Source organism: Dromaius novaehollandiae, chromosome W, assembly GCF_036370855.1.
Source record: "Dromaius novaehollandiae isolate bDroNov1 chromosome W, bDroNov1.hap1, whole genome shotgun sequence".
NCBI lineage: Eukaryota > Metazoa > Chordata > Aves > Casuariiformes > Dromaiidae > Dromaius > Dromaius novaehollandiae.
In genome coordinates, this window is record NC_088130.1 from 16063817 (window position 1) to 16086097 (window position 22281).

The 22281-nt window shown below is 43.0% G+C and overlaps 1 protein-coding gene across 4 annotated transcripts in view; it reads left to right on the forward strand.

The window, feature by feature from the left end:
* Positions 1-22281, forward strand: part of LOC135324445 (BDNF/NT-3 growth factors receptor) — a 201948-nt gene that overhangs the window by 125872 nt on the left and 53795 nt on the right. The gene's annotated exons all lie outside the window — the stretch shown is intronic.

Sequence of the window (22281 nt, forward strand, 5' to 3'; positions counted from 1 at the left end):
AGTCAGCTAGGCACACGAGGTGAGAATCTCAAAGGCATTTAGGAGTCTAGCGCCTGAAATCAGCAACTAACTGAGTTTCTGGAAAGCAGCTAAGCAGATTTGAGGTGTAAATTTTTTGTAATCAATAGAAATCAGCCTCTTAATCAGCTTAGAACTTGGGACAATTCCAGTTAATTATTCTTCACCTTTAGGTACCTAACTGCCTTTAAAATCTGGTTGCTGGAAACTGTTGAAAGTCAGTAATTATATGGGTCACAAGGTGCAAGAAGAGGCTTTAGGTTTCCAAGCGGACTGCCTTGAGCAGCACTGAGTCATGTCTGAGGGTCAGTGTCAGAGTTAAGGAGATGGGAAGCTCTCTTCACGAAGGAGCCTTCCTACCCCATTTCCCTCTTCTGATCCTTTTGGTTTCCCACGGCACTGGAAAGAAAGACTGGATGGTTGTCTACGCCTTGTGGTTGTTTATTCCCACAGTAGTATAGTGAGAAGCCAAATATAACTTCAAACAGTGCCCCAATTTATATCATTTTAAGGGAAATACAGATTTGACAGAATTTTAAACTGCCATTATGAATATCTGTTTGAGAGACAGTTCCAGTTAGAATGTTTCTCAAATGAAACCATTCCCACATGGTTCTTCTTATTTATGAGCATTAATTAGGATTTGTTTAGTTTTTGTTTCTCCGGCTGTCTTTCAAGGATGTGCTCTCATTTTTGGTGCCCACAGCCCGAAGGCCTGTGGCTGCCTCAACAAACAAAAGAAATAGCCGAAAACAATACCCATCAAGGGGAACATGTCCCACACAAAGCAGAGAGGAACAGAAAAAGAGAGAAACAAATGGAAAAGAAACCAAAAATCTCAGTATCAGCATTTGGCAAAGAAAGAATAATACAGGACTGATTGGCTCCGACCGCTTGTGCAGGAGAACATGATTTGTCTTGTTCCCATTTTATTCTCATCAGAAGAAAAGCAATTGTTTTGCTGTATTTGCAGTCTCCGCACAAGAGGCTGTTGAGACTGGAATAGCGATGGGATTGCCTCCAGACAGAAATGCGTTGACCAGCACTGTGGGGGGAAGCTTGAAAGGCTGCTTCTTGGGTGGTAATGCACAAGGCAAGAGCTTATGGGGTCAGTCTTACGTCCTCTGTAAGCAGACGGAAGCGCTCCATTACACGAGGTTGCTCTTTCCAGCGCTGTCTTGTAATGTGCTCGAGATCAGCCTGTCTGCGAAGCTCCTTGTGTCACCAGGAAGGCAGAAGGGTGCTGCGTCATTACGTGAGAGTAAGATGAGCTGTGCTATGATGGTCCCATCTCTGTCGGTGGTAAATTGTCAGCTTAGTTCACGTGCTGTAGACAGTTTGGGAATGGACAAATTGCCTCATTGCATCTCAGTAGTAACTGTTTTGGTACCTAAAAATGCCTTGTACGGTATACATTAGAAACCCTTCACCAAGTAAGTATCTAATAGTCCTCAAGTAGTATGTTTTTTCCAGATCTTCCAGCAGTTAGAGGTTAGCTTACACTCTGGCACAAAAGATTTAGGTCCTTTTCAAATGTTAGCCCTATGTAATAAACCTGCAGGTATTTCCAATGTAGCAGAGGTAGCCAGCTTGACATTAAGAGCAGCATATGAATGTCTTCTGTGGCTGAGACGCTTGGGACCTGGTGAGCAGAGGAGAAGGGGGGTTGGAAGCAGTTGAAAGGCCATCAGCTCATGGCTTGCCGGCACCCTTGCCGTTGCGGTGGGCAGACCCTGGCCCATGGCAGCACCTGACCTGGCCATGCCTGTCACCATCCCGTCCTGCCTCCCCATGCTGGGCTGCCGCTGGGGCTGGCACAGCTGTGCTCCTGGGACCCTGTCCCAGCAGCTGGCGATGCCGAATGCTGTCAGCACCAACAGAGACGCCTTAGTATCGCGGCGACCTGATGAACAGGGTGAGGTTTTGGTGCTGCGGCGCAGACTTGGATTCTCGCAGCACATCCGCAGTTTGCCAGACACAGCTTCGGCGCCTGGCCGAGCAACAGCTCCGGCTGCCCACGCTGCCCCTTTGCAGCGAGGCAGAGGGGGCAGAAGGCCGGCCAGCTCTCCCTCCCGCGGCTGAGTGCGGGTGCGAACTGCCTTCGACTTCAAGTTGCTTGAGTTCTCCGGCTGCTGTTGGGGAGACTGGATCCACAGGCTGGAGCCCTTTGGCAGCTGGGAGATCCCTAAGGCTTTTCGGTCCCCTCAGCTGGTGGGCAGGCCTCCCCTGAGGCTAACCTTTGGAGGAGACATCAGGTTCACATCCTCAGTGAGGCATGGTTTCAGGCACGTACCTGTGTGCTGTTGGTAAACACGGTAAATCACAGTCCTCATCTTGAGGACGTGGTAAAGGAATGCAGACTTAAGGCAAAAATTCACATGTCTCCTTAAAGAACATGTCTCCTTTTCTTCTTAGCTCAACTGTTTTACTGCCGGAGGGGGAGGTTCAGGCCTTTTGTTTTGCTTGCAGGTCTAGTGGATCCTTCTGAAAATTGGTCTGAATTCATCTACTGCCAGCAATCCTTATTTTCTGGGAAGGTAACTCCCTCTTAGCTCATCTAAGTCTTTTGCATTGCATATTCTGATCCAGCATGTTTCCTAGCTGGAATTGTCTGTGGTTTGGTTTTGCACTTACATCAAAATGTTGTATTGCATTTTAAGATTGCAATTTTTTGCCTCTTTTGATGGCAGCATTTTAGAGACTCCTGAAATGGTGCCAGGCTAAGGACGAAACACAGTGCAAAATAGGGCATGTCTTTCAGAAATAAGGAAGAAGAAAATTTTCCACTTTTCTCTGCGGTCATAGCCTCTCTAGAGGCCTGATCCAGAATTGATTTCCTATTGAAATCAATGGGAGTCTTTCCAGTCCATTGATTTCTGTGCGTTTTGAGTCAGACCTCAACTTCACAAAGCAGGACTGTGCTAAACGGCAGCATTAAAGAAACCTGCAGTGCACCCATTAAAAAAAAATATTTGTAGAATTGTCTGTATGTTTCTGCTCTGCAGTACGAGATTTATTTTGGACTGCTAAATTTTCTTGATCTCAGGATAGGATAGTTTCAGAATAGAAGAAAGCACACAGGTATTCATTGCTCCCTCAGAAGAGAGCTTTGCTGTGTCACCTTTGTGCTCGTGTTTATCAACTGAATATATACATCAGAAATATGAACCTCACTTTCTATGGGAAAAACACAGAAAAGCACTAGGTGTTTTTCTTAATAATGGAAAGAAAGCATACAGAGAACACTTTGAATTTGAATGGTTTTGGTCTAGCTTAGAGATGGAGTCTCTGCCTGAGCATGTGATATTTATTTTTCATCATATAAAAACAGCTTATTATTAAAAGCATGCCCACCCACAATGAATTCTTGGCCTCATCAGACCACTCGTCCCATCCAAATGTCCATAAAAGCCTTTAAGAAACATTTTGCTGTGCTCTATGTGACCTTTCTCTATGGGTATGGTGTACAAACACACATGTCAAAATCCACACTATTTCTTAGCAAAGCCATCTCAAGAGCTGTGTTCTTGAAACTGTGATTGCTCCCTGTCTTCAGCCAGGGGCTATGCTGGAAGCCTTTTGGGAGGGTGAGAGAATAGCATCTGCCCTATGCTGAAAAAATACCTCTGCAGACTACAGAAAAGCTGGGTCAGAGTAGTTGCCTCAATGTCTCTCATCTTATGGAGGGCCTTTTTAGGTAGCCCCCTCAGAAAAACAAGAGAAATTCAGGGAAGTGCTAAGAACAGAACTGCTGCAGATACATATCTCTGTCCTGGCCCTTCTCATTTGCGAGAAAGAACAATTATTTTAAAGGAAATGCAATTAAGAAAGGATAACAATCCTGGGTTTAAATCTTTTCTGGAACTTCTGGCTTTTATAGTAAGAAAAGGAAATATTAATTTACAGGCTTCAGTATAAACCCTCTGAAGCTGTGAGTCACAAGCTGTCCCTCATTCCCTGCACTGCTTTACGCTCGCAAATTCTTATTAAGCCGTGTCAGCGCTGAGCTGAACTTCGAGCTTTGCACGGCATTTTAACACTCTGGGTAATCAGGCTCCAAAAGCCATAGGTCAAAGCCTATTTGAATACATTTCAGCCAAAAAGAGCTAGCACTGTTTTCTTTGTATCTCTTAATTCTTTAATGGAACAAGTTTTATCTAACCAAATCGGTGACAAACCTTGCTTGTCTCTGACAATAGCCTACTTGGAATTAGGTTTGGGGTTATTGTTTTTAAATAAATTAAAGGGCCGTTTAATACTGTGTGACCTGAGCAGTTTTGCATCCTGATACACTTTAGTTTTTGAAGTTTTTGGTGATTATTGTTGCTAAGTTGTGCAAGCTGTAGGGTGACTATAGATAAAATCACACTCTTTTGGGCAGCTAATTCCCAGCTCGATCCACAGAAGATGATGGCTTGAGTCGTAGGAGACAAAAGCTTCTTCTCCCTCCTCTACATCCAATGAAATGAGGTGGTGGAGCAAACTGTCAGGGAAAAATACCTAATTAATAGTGTAAAGATTTAAGAAATGCACACTGTACCTGTGAATGGAAAGATGGGAAGAATATGAATACATTCAGTTTCTTAAGGCGGTATTCTCTTATAGTGCGATTAAGGAACAAAGGCAATGCCGTGTAGACTCTTCAGCGTTTTGCTTGTTACTTTTAAAAAGCAGATGCTCTATATGTACAAAATTCGCTGTAGGTCCTCAGGCTTTGCTATAGAGAATACCTCTATTGCCGCAAACAGGGAGAAAATATTACTTTTATCTGTAGGTGTTGTTTAAGCCAGCAAGCATCTTGTTAAGGGTGACTACTGCTCTACGCATGGCAATTGTCATCATAAGTATAAACTCCTAGACACAATTACTAATAAAACTCATTAGACTGGACAAAACTGGACCAACTTCACAAAGATGGAATAGATAAATCATGCCCAGACAATAGGGAAACTACAGGGAAAATACAAAAGCCCGCGACTTGCATGTATCCCAGCAGGGACCAGAAAGGGCTCCAGCAAGAAGTGGCACCCTATGAGACAATGATGTGTACAAATCTCCCTCCTCAAGACAAAGAGAAGGAAGGCGAGGGTGGGGGAGGGAAAGGGATATAAAAGATAAGAAAGACAAAAGGAGAGGCCTGTTGGTCATTTACTCTGATTAAGGCAATATTTTGCAGCTGTGCTGTTCTAAAGTTCAGGCAATGGAAGTCACTACCTGGGTTATGCTCTCCCTAACTGTGTGACTTTGGGGCTTGGATGCAGGGAGCAAAAGGATTTGGGAGAGGGGGCTTTGCTTTTGATACATTACCTGGCTTGTTAAAAGCAGCAGTGTTTGATTAAGGAGCTTTTTAATTGCCTTTCATTAGGCCGATGTGTTCACTGGGCTTTCCTGCATTTCATCCTGACAGCCAGATAATTGAATATCCGCATCAGGTTATGCAGGGAATTTTAGCCACGTTTCCGCGGAGCCTTGGCTCTGGCCACGGTTAAGGAAATTGGAGGTCAGCATGGCAGCGCCTTGTATCTTCAGCTTTAACTGTTTGTTGATTTGGTTTTATAGCTTTTAAACTGATGTCTGTTGCTTCTACAGATGTTAAAGAGGGAAGTCCTCTTGAATCCCTGATACTTAATTATGGTCATGATTATAAAATGTCTCTGATCTTTGGGGAGTATGAAAGGATCAATAGAGTACAAGACAGACAAAGAACAAAAAGCTCTTCTGGGTTGCTGTTTATTTCTGTTGCCCCCACCATCCCCCTGCTGCTACTTCTGCTGCTGGAGATATGCACAGAGAAAAATTATTAGGGTGCTGGAATAAGGGAAATTGAAAAGCAGTTTTCACAGTTATCACAGGAACCAGGTATTTAAAAGATACCGTGACTTGTGCTGGTTGCAGAAGAGTAGAGGAGTAGATCTGTAAGCTTCTCTTTATGTTTGGGATATTAATATAAAGCAGCAACATCACTGAGGATGATGTAGCCTATGATAGTTCAAATGGTCCTAGCGCAAAACGTGCTGCTGCATGCAAAACTTTGGCTCTTCTAGTGGATATGTGTATTGACGAGTGTTTGCAATAGCATAGGAGTTAAATTACAGAATCTTTCTTTGATGATTATCATTTTGTTTGTTCTTGGACAGTTTTTACATGAGATTGCTTTTAATTCACAGCATTGAGATCAGGACATGAAGTTTATCAAAAGTCAGCCATAGGCAAATCTTACTTTTTGGTTCAAGCCCTTCTGTAACTTCGTTAGATCTTGCTTACAACTTTGCCATGCTTAAAGCTGAGTTGTAACTTCCGTTCTCAGCACCCTTTCCACTTGCTCACGCTTTTTTTAAATGAGTTTCTTGGAGGGCCCAATTTAGTAGCCTCTGGATAGGAATGAGGCACAAATGGTCAGCGGAGCTCTGCGCTGATGTACAGACGTCTCGCCTAGTCTTCTCTGTGAGACTGGCACCCAGGGCTGGGTCTGCTGATAACCTCGGGTAGGTGGTGCTGACCCTGTAACGCACGGGGAGAGAGGAAGGAAGATCCTGGTGCCTTGGGCGCCTTGTGCAGCCAGGGTAATGCAGCCTTTGCTGAATTATTCCATCTTCGGTATAACTCCTTGCCCTCCAAAGCTCTGCACTGAAGCAGGGTTGTAGTTGAACTTTTAAATGCACAGAAGCAAAGCTGTTCAAAGATAGGACTTTTCTCCCCATGGGAGATTTTCAGCATTTCAAAATTACTTTTTGCTTTAAAATCAGAATGTAAGTTAAAACAGAGAACACTTTATTCATTTTGTCTCAGGTTTCAAATTGAAATGCTGAAATGGAAAAAGGTGCATCTTCAATAAAATTAAAATGATTTGATATTTTAAAATAAAATGTTCATTTTGGGCAAATACTTCAAAATTGGATTTAAAGTTTTTCAGAGCAACGTTTCATGATAAAAAGCTTTTTTAATTTTGAAGTGTTGAATTTGATTCTTTATTTTAGAAAGCCAAAATGGTAACTGAAAATCAACATTTTTCCTGCTGCCAAATCTTTGAAACTTTATTTTACACCTTAAAAAATTTTCAGTCAAATTTCTGGCTGCTTTACACTGAAGTCAGTGCTGTGGGAATCAAAATCTTGAACGTCCTGACTGCTAAACATTTAAAATTTGACACATTTTGATTCCCATACCTGTTTCTATTCATTTTCTTGTTGAACTTATCTGGGAGGGGGAGGACTTCTAAAAGAGAAATGTGGTTGTATGTAACTGCTAGTGATATCCCACTAGTGCAAACCTTCTGGGATTAAAGGGTGAAACTCCACTGAAGTCAATGGAGCTTTAAATCCTGGCCCCACCAGCAGCGTTGTCCCATGGAGTGCGATTGCATTGTTACATCCTGAATGCTCTTCATTCTCATGATCGGCGCTAGCGAAGGAGTCTCTTTTCAGGCACTTACGCATTTATTATTTTCAAAACCCATTTCCTCAGAGAGGTCAAAAGCTCTTCTCATCACCATAGGGAGCCCATGGGAATTTTGGCGTTCTGAAGTACGGCAGGTATCCAACTGCATTAAAATGTTAACACAGCTTTTTTTCTTTCTTTCTTTTTTTAAACCATGCTGTGGTTTTGTCATGAATCAAAAGTGGTAGAATCTAATTATTTTTTGATTGGAAGAAAAACATTCCGGCAGGAAAAATGTCACATTAAAATGGGATTACTTCCAACTAATCCATAAAAGAAATTCCCGTAGTGAAAATGCCTTACCCCCGATTGCTTTGTATCACTAGTGCAATGCCATAATACCGTTTTTATGCTGTGTTCCTGGCAATCTTTGGTACAATCTATGCAGAAAATAGATTGCAGGTCTCCTCTGAGAGCCAGACGCTTTTTGCTGCTTGGCTGTCCGATCATGCTGGAGTTTTCCCTCCTCGCCTGTGGTGATGTTTTTCCTTAAGAGGCGAGGAGAAAAATGCAATTATTTATTATTATTTGTGTGCATTGCCTTAGCGCCCCGAGGCCCAAACAAAACCTCGCTGTGCGAAGCGTGGTGGGACTGCAGCGCGGCAGCCGATCCCTGCCTGCGCGCGCTGGGGCTCACGCCCGTGGCACAGACTGGGGGGAGGAAGCTTCGGTATCCTCCTTGCGCAAGCAGGGTATCCCAGAGATGAAACACATCGTCCCAGCTAGCACGGGAAACCGAGGCCACCCCCAGAGCGGCAGCCAGGTGTCCCATGTGGCCCCTCCACTCCTGACCCATCCTTCCTCCTCCCGGGTGTGAGGGTGGCCGCCGGTGCGGAGACGTCAAGCCGAGGCGTTTTCCATTGAGTTCTGCTGTTGATGAGTTTCTTTCTCACCAATAGGTGGAAACTGACAGCCCGGTTTCTCAGGTGACACAAGGAACGGTTCTGCCACCCCAAATGAGGCAGGAAAAACATCACGCAGAACAAGGAATTTTCCATAAGAAACTGTGCCATAGCAACTGCAAAAGACGTTGAAGCACATTACACTTTCTCTGCTTGTTGCAACCTGTGCTTTGATGCAACAGGACATCAGAAAAGCGAAGACTTGGTTTTTTGTTTTCCTTTTCCTTACTTATTTCTTTGGCCAGGAGAGTGATTGCTTTAACTGGTGCTGCTTGATCATAATGAATTTACTGCAAAATTGTGTAACCTTTCCACATCCATCTCCAAAGTCGGTGCCAGGGCTGGCGTTCTGGCACACGTTGTTATGCCAGAGCTGGGGCGGGTGAGGGAGCGACATCTGCGAACTTCCGTAAGAAATCACAAGCTTCTGAAATTGTAGGATCGCTAACCAAATGGGATCCAGAAATATTTCCAACAGGCTGGCAGCTGTGCGATCTGTGGCAACAAAAATAAAGTTGAGTCACTAAGACGTAGTGATAAATAAGCTAGCAAAAGTTTCTGTCTTTTTTTTCTAAGCATTACCCTAAATAAGATGGTCTAGCGTAACGGAAGAAAATCACGGTGCAGAAACAAGTGGCTGTGACATTGGTTTGAATATGGCCAATTTCTTGCTGTAGTAGGGATAGCATTTAATCAAAACGTTGTATAAACTCTCTAAGGGAAGTCTTTGCAAGGCAGATGTTTGGCTTGTTCCTGAGCAGCTGTAACAGGCTGTTCAAGATGAACGAATCTAAATTAACAGGACCTAAAATGCTTAAGTGAGAAAACAGGAGGAAATCCGATTAGCACTACTAATCAGCTGAGGCCTGGAGATTCCCTTTCTGTTGAACTGGAACAGTTTAGTCATCTTCCTTTGCGTTTTTTCAGAGTTCTTCACCCTGCCCGTATTTAATGTCTCCTCCGTGTCCCGTTCCAAGCCCATCGGCAATTCACTGCAGCGCTTCTCGCTGCAGATAGTAATTCACCATGCGAATGTTCCTCCTCTCCTCTGCATCTGCAGATACCAGTGGCTGGATGGAAAGCTGTATCATGTAGCGCCTCCCCTACCGATGTACTGCCTCTTCATTCAAATTCACAACCTGGCCAAATAGGAAGGTAGTATTTCTGTGGCAAGACATACCTCTTTTTGTAGGACAGCTTGTTTTGGGTTCCCTCCATGTCAGTGACAAGCCTGTCTCTGATTTGGGGACGTTGTGTCAGACTGCTGCAGAGCTGGGCTTGAACTCAAACCTGCGATCTGGAGCAGGAGTAGTCGTGGCTGTCCTTCACTGGGGCTTTCAGCGCTGTCTGTGTGAAATCGCAGCGCTTTTTGCGCGGTCGCGGGGAAAACGCATGTTCTCTGACCACCTCACCTGCCCCTCGCTGCTGTAACTAACTTACAGCTTGGTTAACTGTAAGCAAAAAATGAATTTTCAGATAGTCTTGACTTAAGAAAATACAGTTCCCAGGGAGACTGTTGAGATGCTTAGCTAGAATAGCCCTCACTGGGATGCAACTTACCACGTTCCCAGTTTGCACAGCAGCTGGCATTTCTGGTGCCTGCATTTGCATGGGACGAAGGAAACTCCTCCCAGAAGCTCCTGTTCAGAAGTCTTGGTTTGTTACATTTACCAAGGTGGGGAAAGGAAGGTGGAACAACTAGTCTTGAATTGTGGTATGTTAATCTCTGAAGGCCTGTTTATTTTTATGCAGGATGGTACATAAAAGACTGTAAACTAACAACATGCATATAGGAGTAAGCGAAGGATGCAGGGCACTCACCTGACCAGCAGACTTCACATATTTTCTTTAGTTCATGGCAAGTCATTTGTTGTTGTTTTTTTTTAATTAGAGGATGCTGTGGATTTCTTAATTGCTTTCTTCAGCCACTTCTCTTTGTGGCTGTTAATCTAGAGTGACTCCACTGATTTTGGTGGACTTATTCCCAGTTTACACCTTGTGAGTGAGAGCAGGATTAGTTTCATGGCATACTAGATAACACTGAAGAAAGTGAAACAGTGTTGTTGTAAAATCCTTTTTCTGGATATATATTTTTCTCTAGTTGTTCTTATTTCTGACTGTGTTTTTTATGCACTTAAAGTTTCAAAGAAGTCAGAATCCAGAATCAGGTATTTGTAAAAATGAAGGAAAGTGTTTTTTTGCAGCAAAAATCACATTTTAAGAGTTTTCCCTTCAGATTTCGAAAATAAGAAAGTGATGGCAATGGGGAGTTTGGACCATTGTTTAAAAAAAAAATGAGAAAGAACTTTAATTATAAGACTTAGACTTTATAGCTTTGTGACACTATCTAAATACAAAGTAATTAATCTCTAAAAACCACTACTTGCTTATGACATAGCTATTATACAGTGCTGTAGTATCTTTATTTTCCAGATGGGGAAAACAATGATAAAAGGATTCACTGAGCAAAAGCTTTATAAGAGTTGTTGGTCAAAGCCCTGATGCCAGATCCCTTTCCATCTTTGTATGTGTGTCTGTCTAGCTTTCAGAAGTAAATCATGTTGCCTCTGTGTAGTTTGTCTGTAAGGAAAAATGCAAATCAGTCATGGTTATTTTTGCAGTTAGAGCATGTTATATTTTTGGAACATGTGGCTGAATTACCATTCTCATAACCAAGGAAATGTTATAGTAGGGGAAGAATAAATGTGACAGAAGCAATGGCGCTGAAAGCCACACTTACCTATAAGTTAATTATGAGAGTTATATGTGGGAAAACATTGCAAAAACTACCCATTAAATCTTGGCAATAGTTTCTATATAATTATGGTAGTATCTGAGCCTTGCACCTCTCCTTAACCTCTGACTAGAAGGGCAGAGTAGAAATACAGTGGTCCTGGAAATTGCTGCGTTTTGTGGATGTTGGACTATCAAAAGGCAGCCTAGCCTCCTAGCTCCATAACAGGCTTCAGACCAGTCCCTCCTGGCAGGGAGGGACTCACCCTTACCTTAACCTTACAAAACCTTACTCACTGGTGGTTGTCTTTGCAGGAGACAACAGTTAATCTGTGCTGCTTGCAAAATATTCTGTTAATCTACCCTGGTGATGATACCTTGTCTGTAGGGCTTAGCAAGAGCTCACACTTTGTGTAATTCTGTGTTTTAGTTTAGCATCGAGCGTGTACGTGTCAATGAGCAACACCCACTTCCTTAGCTGCCACTTCTGAGCAACTTGACACAAAAATCCAGCTCATTTACTGGTAACAATAAAAATGACGGTAATTTTAGTATTTCCTTTACTGATAAGCACATGGGGTGTTCTACCATTAGCGTTGGTCAAATGTAGCAGCCATTCTTGTTGGTTACTGCTGCACAAAATGCTGTCCAAGTAAACGAATGTGGAGGCAGCTGGTATTCGTTGCTCTGCGGGAGGACTTGAACTTCATAAGGAATGGGAGAGTAAGCCTACATTTTGTGAATCTTTGTGCTGTGCAGACTATAGTTGCTTTAAACTGTGCTGTAATATCATGGTGTACAATAGCTGCAACAAAAAAGATATGTTTTTTTAAAAGCAAGTCACTTAGATGCTAGGCGAGAAAAGAACTTTTCTGGCCCCTGCATTTTTGGTTTCTTGAAGAGACCCTGTTTTTTGAAGAGAACTGCTCCCCCACCCCAAGTTATGTTTGCATTGACTTCAGGCTACAACAACTATTGCAGAAGATTCAACTGTAAGTACTTTCCGGTAATAAAGAGCGCAGGGGAGAAAGGGGGCTGTGATTTATGGTGACATCTATTAAGCTTTTATAGAATATAATACACGTGTACTCACTATCACCATAAAATTAACTGGTACTAATTGGTCAGAGCTGGCAACTCAGCCCGCTTATGAATGTAACCCTCTTCTTTAGGTCATGTTCATTATACTGACATAGTACGTCAGATCCTGAATAAAGTTCGTTCAGCTGTTTCTGCCGTTCTTCTTGTTTGCTACGCGTGTGTGCTGCTGTTCAGGGAGGGCTCCCAGCTCCGCCAAGGCTGTGTGCTTTGGGAACTACGTGTCTCGGGCATCTGCCCAGTGGCCCCTTCTCCAGCAACTGTGAGCTGTGGGAGGGCGTCCTCCAATTAAGTGTCTCCTAGTGTTTTCCTCTTTCTTGGAAGCTGACTGGAACAAAATGTTCAAAGCACTTTCTTCCTCCCTTTCCTCCTTTTTCTCCCTCTCTCTGTCTTTCACTTCCATGCCTCAAAAGGCTGCAACTGAGTTCATTATAGTGTGATAAATCAGCCAGCAAACTTCTATGCATTATGCTGCGTTTGGGCAGCTCCTGTTCCTTAGTGACAGCTGCTTGGCTCGGCACACTCTAATTATCAACTCAAAACCGAGACGCTTTTAGGTGCTGAAAGCATAATGGCAGAGCCTGAACTTGTCCTCAACCTCGTCAGGGGCCACGGATTCAAAAGGTCCCATTTAGTGGTGGTTTGGTTGTGTTGTGGCTCCGACAGTTCGTTATCACGCAGGACCCTGTAGGAAGCTGTCATTACCCTAAAGGAGTGCGGGTCTTTGTTTTTCATTAGCAGCTGATGTATCATATAGCTGACTTTTGGTGCATGCATGTGTGTTTGTTCTCTTTCTCTAAAATAAAATTTTATTGATGTGTGGGAGGGGATTTCTACACGTCAGTGAGAATTTACAAAGCCCTTTTTTAAACAGCTGTCTGAAGGGAACGTTGTGGAGCAGCAGCCCAATGCCACGGCCTGGTTTTCTGGTGGCTGCAGTGGAACAGAGGCACTCTGCTCCTGCTTCACGTCCCCTGACTACCTGTGTTCGGCTCGCACGCTGGACAGACGGGGTCCGTGCTGACCGGCCGGCTGGTGCTGGGCTGTCTGCAGCGCAGGACGTGCAGAGCACGGCACTGCCTCTGAGGTGCCATGGAGCAAGTGGCCCCATCTCTCCCATGTCAAACGTGTCTGACATTGGCCAAAAGACTAAAAATGTGACAGATGTGCAGGCAGCGTGGTTGTAAAAGTTTTTCCATGTTTTTCATTTTTTTCATTCTGGTGGAATAGTTCCTTTAATTTGTATGATTGATTTTATATCACATTGGGACCTGCTGAGTTGAAAGGGGCAAGGTTAGTTAATGATTCAAAGGAGCAATCTAAAAGATGACAACCCAACAGGCATACAGCTTTATAGGATCCTTCTAAGTCCTTGACTCTGCTACCATGCTATATTGTAGAAGCCGCACTGCACTGCTCAGTAAAAATAAAATGTATATATACAGTGGCCCAAAGTCCAATAATAATGTCTTTAAAATTCTCTATGCATAGTACAAAAGAAATATAAAATAACAAAGAAGGAAGCCTCCTTCTTATTGGTCTGAAATGTAGAAAAATATGGTTTCAGCTGAAACACGATCCAGAGCTCAAGTGAATGACAGATTTCTCATATGCTCTGCTAGATCAGTTAGTGTTACATGAAAATACATGTAAATCTAGGAGAGGAGAAGAGAAAACGTGTAACATTTTTGCAAAGGAAATGATTTGGGAATGTCCTGCTCTTCCCAGTGTCAATCCACAGTTTTTCTCCTTTCACTTTATTTGTGGGGCAGATTAGGTTTTCTCTCAGGACAATTATGATAGGCACCTATCCTGCTGCTATTGAAAGAGGCTTTGAAGTGTTTTCAAATCCTGCAGGGCTACAGTTCAGAGTAATTTATGGAGTAGTTCCAAGCAGGAGCACCACTGTTTATTTAAGCAAAGCTTAATGCAAGAGGCATGCTACAATCTCATTCCCATCTATCCCCAGGATTTGGGGAAGTTTTCAAACCCTGAAAAGTGACGAGAGGTCACGCAGGCTGTTGCAACCTCATGACCTTCTTGCACAGAATGATTGCATTGTTATCATACAACTAACTCACGCCTTACAGTCTTAGCGCTTCGTCGGATGCAAAACTGAAGAGCCAGGTCAGTAGAGGTGATGTGTGATCTACCACAGGTGGATCTTTTCACCTTGAAAACTTAAGCATGTGCAGCATTCATATGGAAATAGGGAAGGACCTTTGCCAGCGCACATGCAACAACACAGAAACAAAGTTATCTTTTCTTTGCAGTTGTTGGGATCTGATTCTGTAAATCCCTCAGCATGTTTGGTGTTGCATACCCTCCCTGACTTCATTTGGATGACCTATAGGTGAGAACATTAGGGCGAGATCCTATGCTGTGTGGAGCTATTACAATGTCATAATCTCTTGACTGCTTTGTGCTTGCACTAGAGATACCTGGCACAGCCTGGCCGTAAAGACCAGTTTTCTGGGCGTACTTTGCATTCATATGCTGCCAGTTACAGCTGCCTTTGGAGGCACATAAGCCTCTGTAGATGGCATGCCCTCACAAAGAGGTGTACCAGCCATCAGTGAGAGCAAATCAAAATAGCAAATGGCTTGCCATGGGGTGATGCAGAATGACTGAAGGACAGGACTTCTGTAAGAATTAATATCCTCTTTTCTGGGCCCTCCGACCTTTTACTGTAGTTCTACTCATCTCTTCCCTCTCGTTGGGTTTTCTGACAGTTTAACAGTTAGTGCCAACCCCTTCTGCATCTCATTATGGGAAAGGAGGGCAAAGAGAGGTTCTCTACTTTTCAGTGTATAGGAGAAGTCAACCCAGCCTCTTGTTTTAAAGTGTCACTGTTCTTTGCTTGCAGCTGCCACATACGGCAAAATCCAGTAAAAGGGGGAGGCACGCGCAGAATGGTAAGAGCAAGTAGCCAAGGAGTCACAGAGCCTTAACTCTGTCCAGTTAAAGAAGCAGTTAAAAAATGAATCCTCCACCAGAGGAGTTTTCCTTGATTAGCTCAAGGAAAATAAAATGTGGGCCTGAATAAGATTCAGCTCTCCTAGTGGAAAGCTGTGCAATGTAGTGCAGTCAGTAAAACTGTAAAAGGTGCTCTGCAGCAGGACAAAAATTGTTAGAAGCGTAAATAATACTGCTTAATGGTGACATGTAAGAGACTGGATTCTATTATGCTCCTGTGATATTTTTTTCTGTTGTTTCCACTTCTTTCCATGCACAATTAGCTGCAACAGGGTAGACAGGACATCCAACATGGCAGGATCAGATGCTGTGCTATCTTTTACTGCAATAATTCAGCAAAAGATGAAAATTAAGTATGTGCTTAACCTTATGTACAAGGATAGATTTTTGAACTGTAAGCTAAACACATGCTTTATTCCTTCACAGGGTTGAAAAGTCCATTTAGTTTTCACATTTCCTTTGGAAGTCCCCTTGAAGGGTCAAAAGTAAAAGCCTTTTGTCCTCCCTCACGTAGAGGTACAAAATAATTTCCTTTTCCGTTCAAAATGAGAAGAGAAAAAGGAAAGCAGAGAAAGCTACATCAGAAAGGGGGCAATCTTCTTTGAATTTCACCTTTATACCCACTTAGACCAGGCTTGAATATGTCTCAGTCGCTAAATGTATGATGCTCTGTCAAGTCCTGCTTCTCCACCGGGGGTGCTTTCAAGTCTATGCCTGTTTCTGGAAACAAAGGGAGAAAAGAGTTAATACTTTGAAGACAGCATGTTTATTAGCCCTTCTCCCCTGCAAGCGTCTATTGTACGAGATATACTACATGGTACTTCCCCAGCCTTTGTTGAGTGCTTCTGTTTCTGCTACACAGAAGATCCCTAAAGATTAGTATCGTGCTGAAGGAAAGGATTTCCTGGTCTGAGCTAAGAGAAGGGTGGTGGTGCTGAGATCATTGTCTCCATCAAACTTAAACGTGGAAGAGGGACCAGATTTGCCACAATAAAATAATACCAGCAGATGTTTTATGCAGCAACTCATGCACAATAGCCCTGAACTTTTACGATCAGTAATCTTCTGGAAGAAGTGCATTGAGAGTCACAGTTAATTTGTAACTGTACACACATCTGCAAAGGCAAAAGGTGGTCAAAAATGCAGCACAGTTTTCTGCTTAAAGCTGATTTACCATACTGTGCTGGAAAGCTGTCAGTAGCCTGGAAGCAGCAAAGAGGAAAAAAACATACTGAATAATATCTACTATTTATTCTGAACAGAGTGAGCCAAATTTGGCTTTTAGTCACTCTGATATATCCCAGTAGTTTTAGCACATAATAGATCAAACCTATATTTAATACATATTTATCATTGAAATCAAAAACAATTTCAGGTTACTAAGGCTTTGAGGGCCTTGCATACCTCTTGGTTTTCATATTTAAGGTCAGATTCATGCCTATAAAAACCATCGGCTTCAGTGTTCCTGTTTTCATGAAGGGTGGATTTAGCTTGTAAGGCTCATGCATTTAAAACAATGATAGTATTGTTACTGTAATTTATTATTAAATAGTTCTCGTTTGATTATAAGGATCTAACAGAGCACGGCAATGTGCCTGTCTGTAACCAAACTGAAAGGATCCTAGCCAAATAGCTTACTGCGTCAAAGGAGTGAGATAAGACCCCTCATCAGAAATCAAATATAAAACCCAAAAGACAGCAAACACTGAGTCTCAGCCAGAGAGGTGCCATTCTAGCTACCTCAGAGTGAGTTTACAGCAGACAGGAGCTGTGGTGCTCCCAGGCGGAGGAGCGACGGGCTGCCATCCAGGCATCCTCCCAGGAGCTGCAGCACTATGGCACAGAGGAAAGCCTAATTCTTAGTCAAAGCAATGGAAAGTTTGGGGTTTCAACTACAGATCCTGGGAGGAGTTAAGTAGTGATGGAGTAACTGAAAGGTTAAGCTACAACAATCACAGGTTTATGAGATTTATCATCAGATGTTGTTCTTGACAGTGTGGAAATCCCTGGGAAATATGCCATTCTTGTGAATGCGTGCAGGTTTGCTTCTCATAAGTGTCTCTAGTTCTTCTTCCAGGAAGACCAAGGCCCACAGAAGAGTCTTCTTCAACTTTCTCATCAAACGACTCCCCAAGACCCACTTGTGGTCTGATGGTTGTGAAATATCAGGCAGGTCATGATGGCCACTCAGGGACAACTGTGTTTTCACAGTTTTTATTTAAAAAAACCAAAAACCAAAAACGGAACAAAACAATACAAAGTGATTCAGAAGCCACACTTGTACAGGTAATGTGATGGGGCTTACCCATGTATCTCTCTGATATAGTGTTTCTTCTGTAGATCCTCCATGTTCAGTTTCCCATATCCTGTACTGGCACCTCTGATTTTGAGTAGATTATCTGAGGTGCAGCTATTCTGTGGACTTATGTTCATCCATTTAAAGAGATGTGAGTTACCTGAAGTGTGGACTGTATACATGAAAACATACTGCTTGTTTCTTTGCACCTACAACTGAGCACCTGTTTGCCTGGGAATTTGTCACTGCTGTAGTGTAAGAATTAAACAACAATAACACTACATAAAACAGAACAAGAAGTAATAAATACTGTAAGGGATAAGCGGCAGCCTCTCTGTAAGGAGAGCTCCCCCTCTGTTCTGCTGTTTTCATACGGTGTATGGGGACACAACTTAAACGTCTAGCACTCAAGATATTGTAATTGGGTGAGCTGTTCAAGATGAGACAAACACATGCACATCACATAATTGCATAATTTTCATGCTCTGTAGGAAACCTAGCTTTAAGAAGACTAGTGTGATCTTTGGATGTGCAGAGAAGTAGGGAGCTGATTTTATCTCTGTATCACAGCCTTATGGAGAGTGACAGAAGAATGTGGCTTCCAGTTGTGAAAACCATATTCTTTAAAGGATGTTGAAAATTTGTCCAGAAAAGAGCCATAAAAGTGACTGGCAAACTGGAGAAAATCCCTGCCAGAGAGGGGCTTCCATCCCTCTGCTTCACCAAGACAAGCAAGAAGAATCTTGATTATATATATTAATTCCTTCATAGTGAAAAAAATACCAGATCTTAAAAGGGTGTTTAAGCTAGCAGAGAAAGTCTCTTAAAAACCAAGGGAAGTAGGTGAAAGCCAGATAAGATGAAAAAAAAGAAAAAAAGCCATGCATTTTTATTATTGAAGAAAATAATTAAATGTTACAGCAAGAGAATAGCTCAAGCTTTCAAATCAAGACCAGCACAACTCCTTTTCTGGAGGCATTCTCCTGCCAAACACAAGTCATTTCACTCAATACTGTGCTCCAAGCTGTGCAGAAGGTCAGATTAGATGATCACGTCACGTGTGGTGGTAAAATGCTCAGACCTATTTTTCATGGCCACGGAAAAATCATTTTGACTCTGTCACTGCATTTCACTTGTTAATTAAGCACAGAAATATTTTAATACTTTATGCTGCTAAATGTCCTGCTGTCCATGGCTGAAGTCAGTCACATCCAACTCAGTGAGTTCAATACGGTGAGGTGTTTCCGGGCTGCCTGTTTTGGTGGGACCCACTCCCGAAGGTGGTGTGATCCTTCCATTCAGCCTTACAGTCAAAGGTAGGTTACCTGGGGAGTGTGAGCAAGTTAAGGCCTTGGTGCATCACTTAAAATGTGATGTGCTGTGTGTTAGTGAATGAAATACCTAGAAGAAGGCTAGCCCTGTTGGTGGGAGGTCTGTGGGACCTCGAGAGGAGAAGAGAGCCCTTTTCTGCAGTTCTGTTTTCTGTTGCTAGCTATTCACTACAGTTAACCATGGGAGACCCCTGCTTTTATGGGCACAGCTTTCAAGGATATTACTTGACACCATAGCCTCTTTTCAGCATTTATCCTTGTTTGTTTTGCTCATTTTCACTTCATATTTTATGTTTCATTTTTCTTTTAAGTGTTTCTACTCAGCTTAGCTCTTACGTATTTGTTGCAGTAATCAAACAGGATCTTTTAAACCAGTGGTGACATGATTTTTAAAAGCCTAAATGACAGCTCAAAGGCAATCACCTTTTTGAGCCAAAAAGAGGAAGATACATAACCACCCTTTGAACGTTTGTGTATCTTTGCTTCTGAGACTATGTCGTGAGAGCTCTTCTTTGGTAATACCAAATTATACCACCTCCTTGGCCAAATTCTGCTTTGTTGAAGTCCAAGAGATTATCCTGGATTTACACTGAAGAAACAGAGATAATTGGCTTTATCCTGATATTAACCGAAAGCAGATTTTGACTTGAATTTTTCAGTGTATCTCCTGCTAGAATCTCCCCCCACTGAAGACAGTGTCATTATGGCTGGGGTCCTATGTGTGCTAAATGGATTTTTTCCTTAGCTCATATTTCTGTCACATCATATACGTTTCATTTACTTACATTGTTCTTATACTTAATCTGTGCCCATTTAGTCACATTTACTGTCATTTTTAATTTGTTTAGTAACTCAGTTCAGCATAGAAAGGTAACAGGGCTGGATAGAGCGTGGTGAGTTGCAAACATATTCTGTGCAGATCTCTTCTGCGGCTTGCTGTGTTTTGCATTTCATGATTTGGTATGGGACAGGTTGTTTATTTGAATGCTTGGTTTACATAAGAGCATTTAGCAGCAGCTGCAAGTGTACTGTACAGAAGTATTTGATGTTTCTTTTTTATTTTTACTCTTCATTGTTTGTGAAGTGCTCCAGGGACGTGATGATAAAAGTCCCTCTACCACTAGGGCAAACATCAGTGCTGTTCTGTGCTCAAAATGGAGAGGACCCAAACAAAATTTAAGAGGCGATTGTGTTTATCACCAGCTCTTTGGTGGTATTAAAGAGAACAAAACGAAATCCGGCCACTACTGAAGTGGCGTTTTGCTGCTGAGCCCAGTAGGCCGGCACTTCAGCCATGCTCTCTGCCTAGGAAAAGTTAACCGGTTTTATGGGCATTTTACGATGACACTGGTAACGTGGATCTGAACCTCTCCTCTCTCTAGGAAAGGAAGCGAGACAGTCTCGTAGTGGTACTGGGGAAGTATCGGGAAAGCGAGAAATCTCCCAAGAGGCAGGACTGAAGGACAGCTTTGGCTGAGTAGGAGCAAGAGCGAAACAGGGCCTGGTGCTTTCGGTCTCCTCTCTGATGAGGATAGCTGGTCAAAGGCACAGCCTAAAGCTGGAAAAAAGTAACGGTTCATGTATTAGTGAGTGTTTTTAAAGCACAGGCCATCGTGGCCTTCAAGCCTGCAGACTGTGAGCTGCAAAATTATCTGGGCTGGGCTGTGTGGCCTGGAGCTCAGCTCCTTCCTCGTCCCGCGCTGCTGCCTGCCGTGCTGGTGGCACCGGGGCGCGGAGGGCCCCGCGGCTCGGGTGGAAACCGCGCCTGCCTCTCCCTAGCACAGCTGTCCAAAGTCTCCATCTCCTTCCGCTCCAGTGTCCCGGTGTGGCCGTGGCTGGGTTCCCTCCAAACAGCCAGATGTAATTACAGTCTGTCAAGTCACCTCACTTTTCTCAAGCAAGCAGAGGGAAACGTCTGTAACACTGTAATCAGCCAAAGCGTTTTGAATGACTTTCATTTAAAAAAAAAAGTCCTTGCATCTTCAGCTGTAATTGAAGACCTCCGTTAGTATCAGGGACTGTTTACTCAGTTATTTCCTGTGAGCTGAGACACGAGCAGTTAGAAAAACTGAAGGAAAGCAGAGCAATTTCTGCGTGATCTTGCACAATGGGGCAAATTTCAGGCCTGCTATGAACTGCAGGCCTGGAGTGGATGAAGAAGATACCATTATTCCAGATCCTCTTCTTAAACTGTATTTGAGATGCACATACCTTGTATGTGCACACGTGTGTGTCACGCTCCAGGACAGAAACTCAGTCTTGATATTTATTTTGTTATGAGTATTAGTAGAGGTGAGGTAAGCCACTTAATATGCATCTGCGAGGAAAAGGTATTTTGGTTCAGGCCTGTCTCTTGTGCTCACTGTATTTTATGCTTTATTTGAAAACACAATACTGAGAAGGAAAGTAAAATTAAAGAGCGTATTACTACTGACTGTAGGGGAGCTGCTCAGTACTTGAGTAGCTTGCCAAAAATATATGTGTGTGTGTGTGTGTGTGTGTGTGTGTGTGTGTATGTAGGTATGCACACATACACGTATATAAAAATATCATCACAATAAAACTTAATTTTATACTAGACCAGAATTTGATGAGAATGAAAAATGTTGGTACCTTGTTATTTAGTGTATATACTTAGCTATTAATTGAAAGTGTGGCCTCTCAGTTTTAGTGAGAGACCTGTCATACGAGGACAAAGCGGGAGCACCATTTTCATAATTACCTCACCCTGCTACCACAGCAATGGCAGGAGCAGGTTTTCCTGGGCCTGGCACATGTTAAAAAGCCGTTTTTTCTTACTGTGCTTTCTGAGGGGCTGGCTGCTGTGTGGGGTGAGTGTGATCACAGCCGTTCTGGCTGTGCCCAATGCGCTGTTGGAGCAGAACTGTATTGGGATGAATAGTGGGAATACTGGGATCGAGAGGACTTGAAGATACATATCAGCCATGTGCAGCATATACAGCATCAGGCTCACATCACAGGCACATATGGTGTTATTACATACACTCCTAAGCAGTGTGCTGCACTTGCGCCTTCATAGACTTGCAGTGTGGAACATACGTATTTTCCTTTCCTCAGCCATGGTCCTTTTCTCCAGATGTTGCTGATGGTAAGGAGGAGGCTGTGTTTTTTCTCCCCTCTACTCTTAATAGTAGCGCTCCTTTATACATCCTTTAGTAATGACGATAAGGTAGTTTCTAAGCATATGGAGGCCCAGTCTGGAAGGTATGGCCAGGCATAGAGCCAGAGGCTGGTTGACATCAGAATATATCCCAACTGTCGGTTCTCCCTCCGCAGGGGTTCAGCACTGGTCCCACCAGTTACGCTTCTGAGGTGAGATTCATGCCTTTGCAGAAGCCACTTGATGCCTGTGCACCATTATTTACTTCTCTGGATTTAGCAGTTAAGTTGCAAATGGGCTCTGTACAGGCAGGGCTGAATTTTAGCATTTGTAAAAGCTGCTAAATATAATTAGGTCAAGTTCATCAGC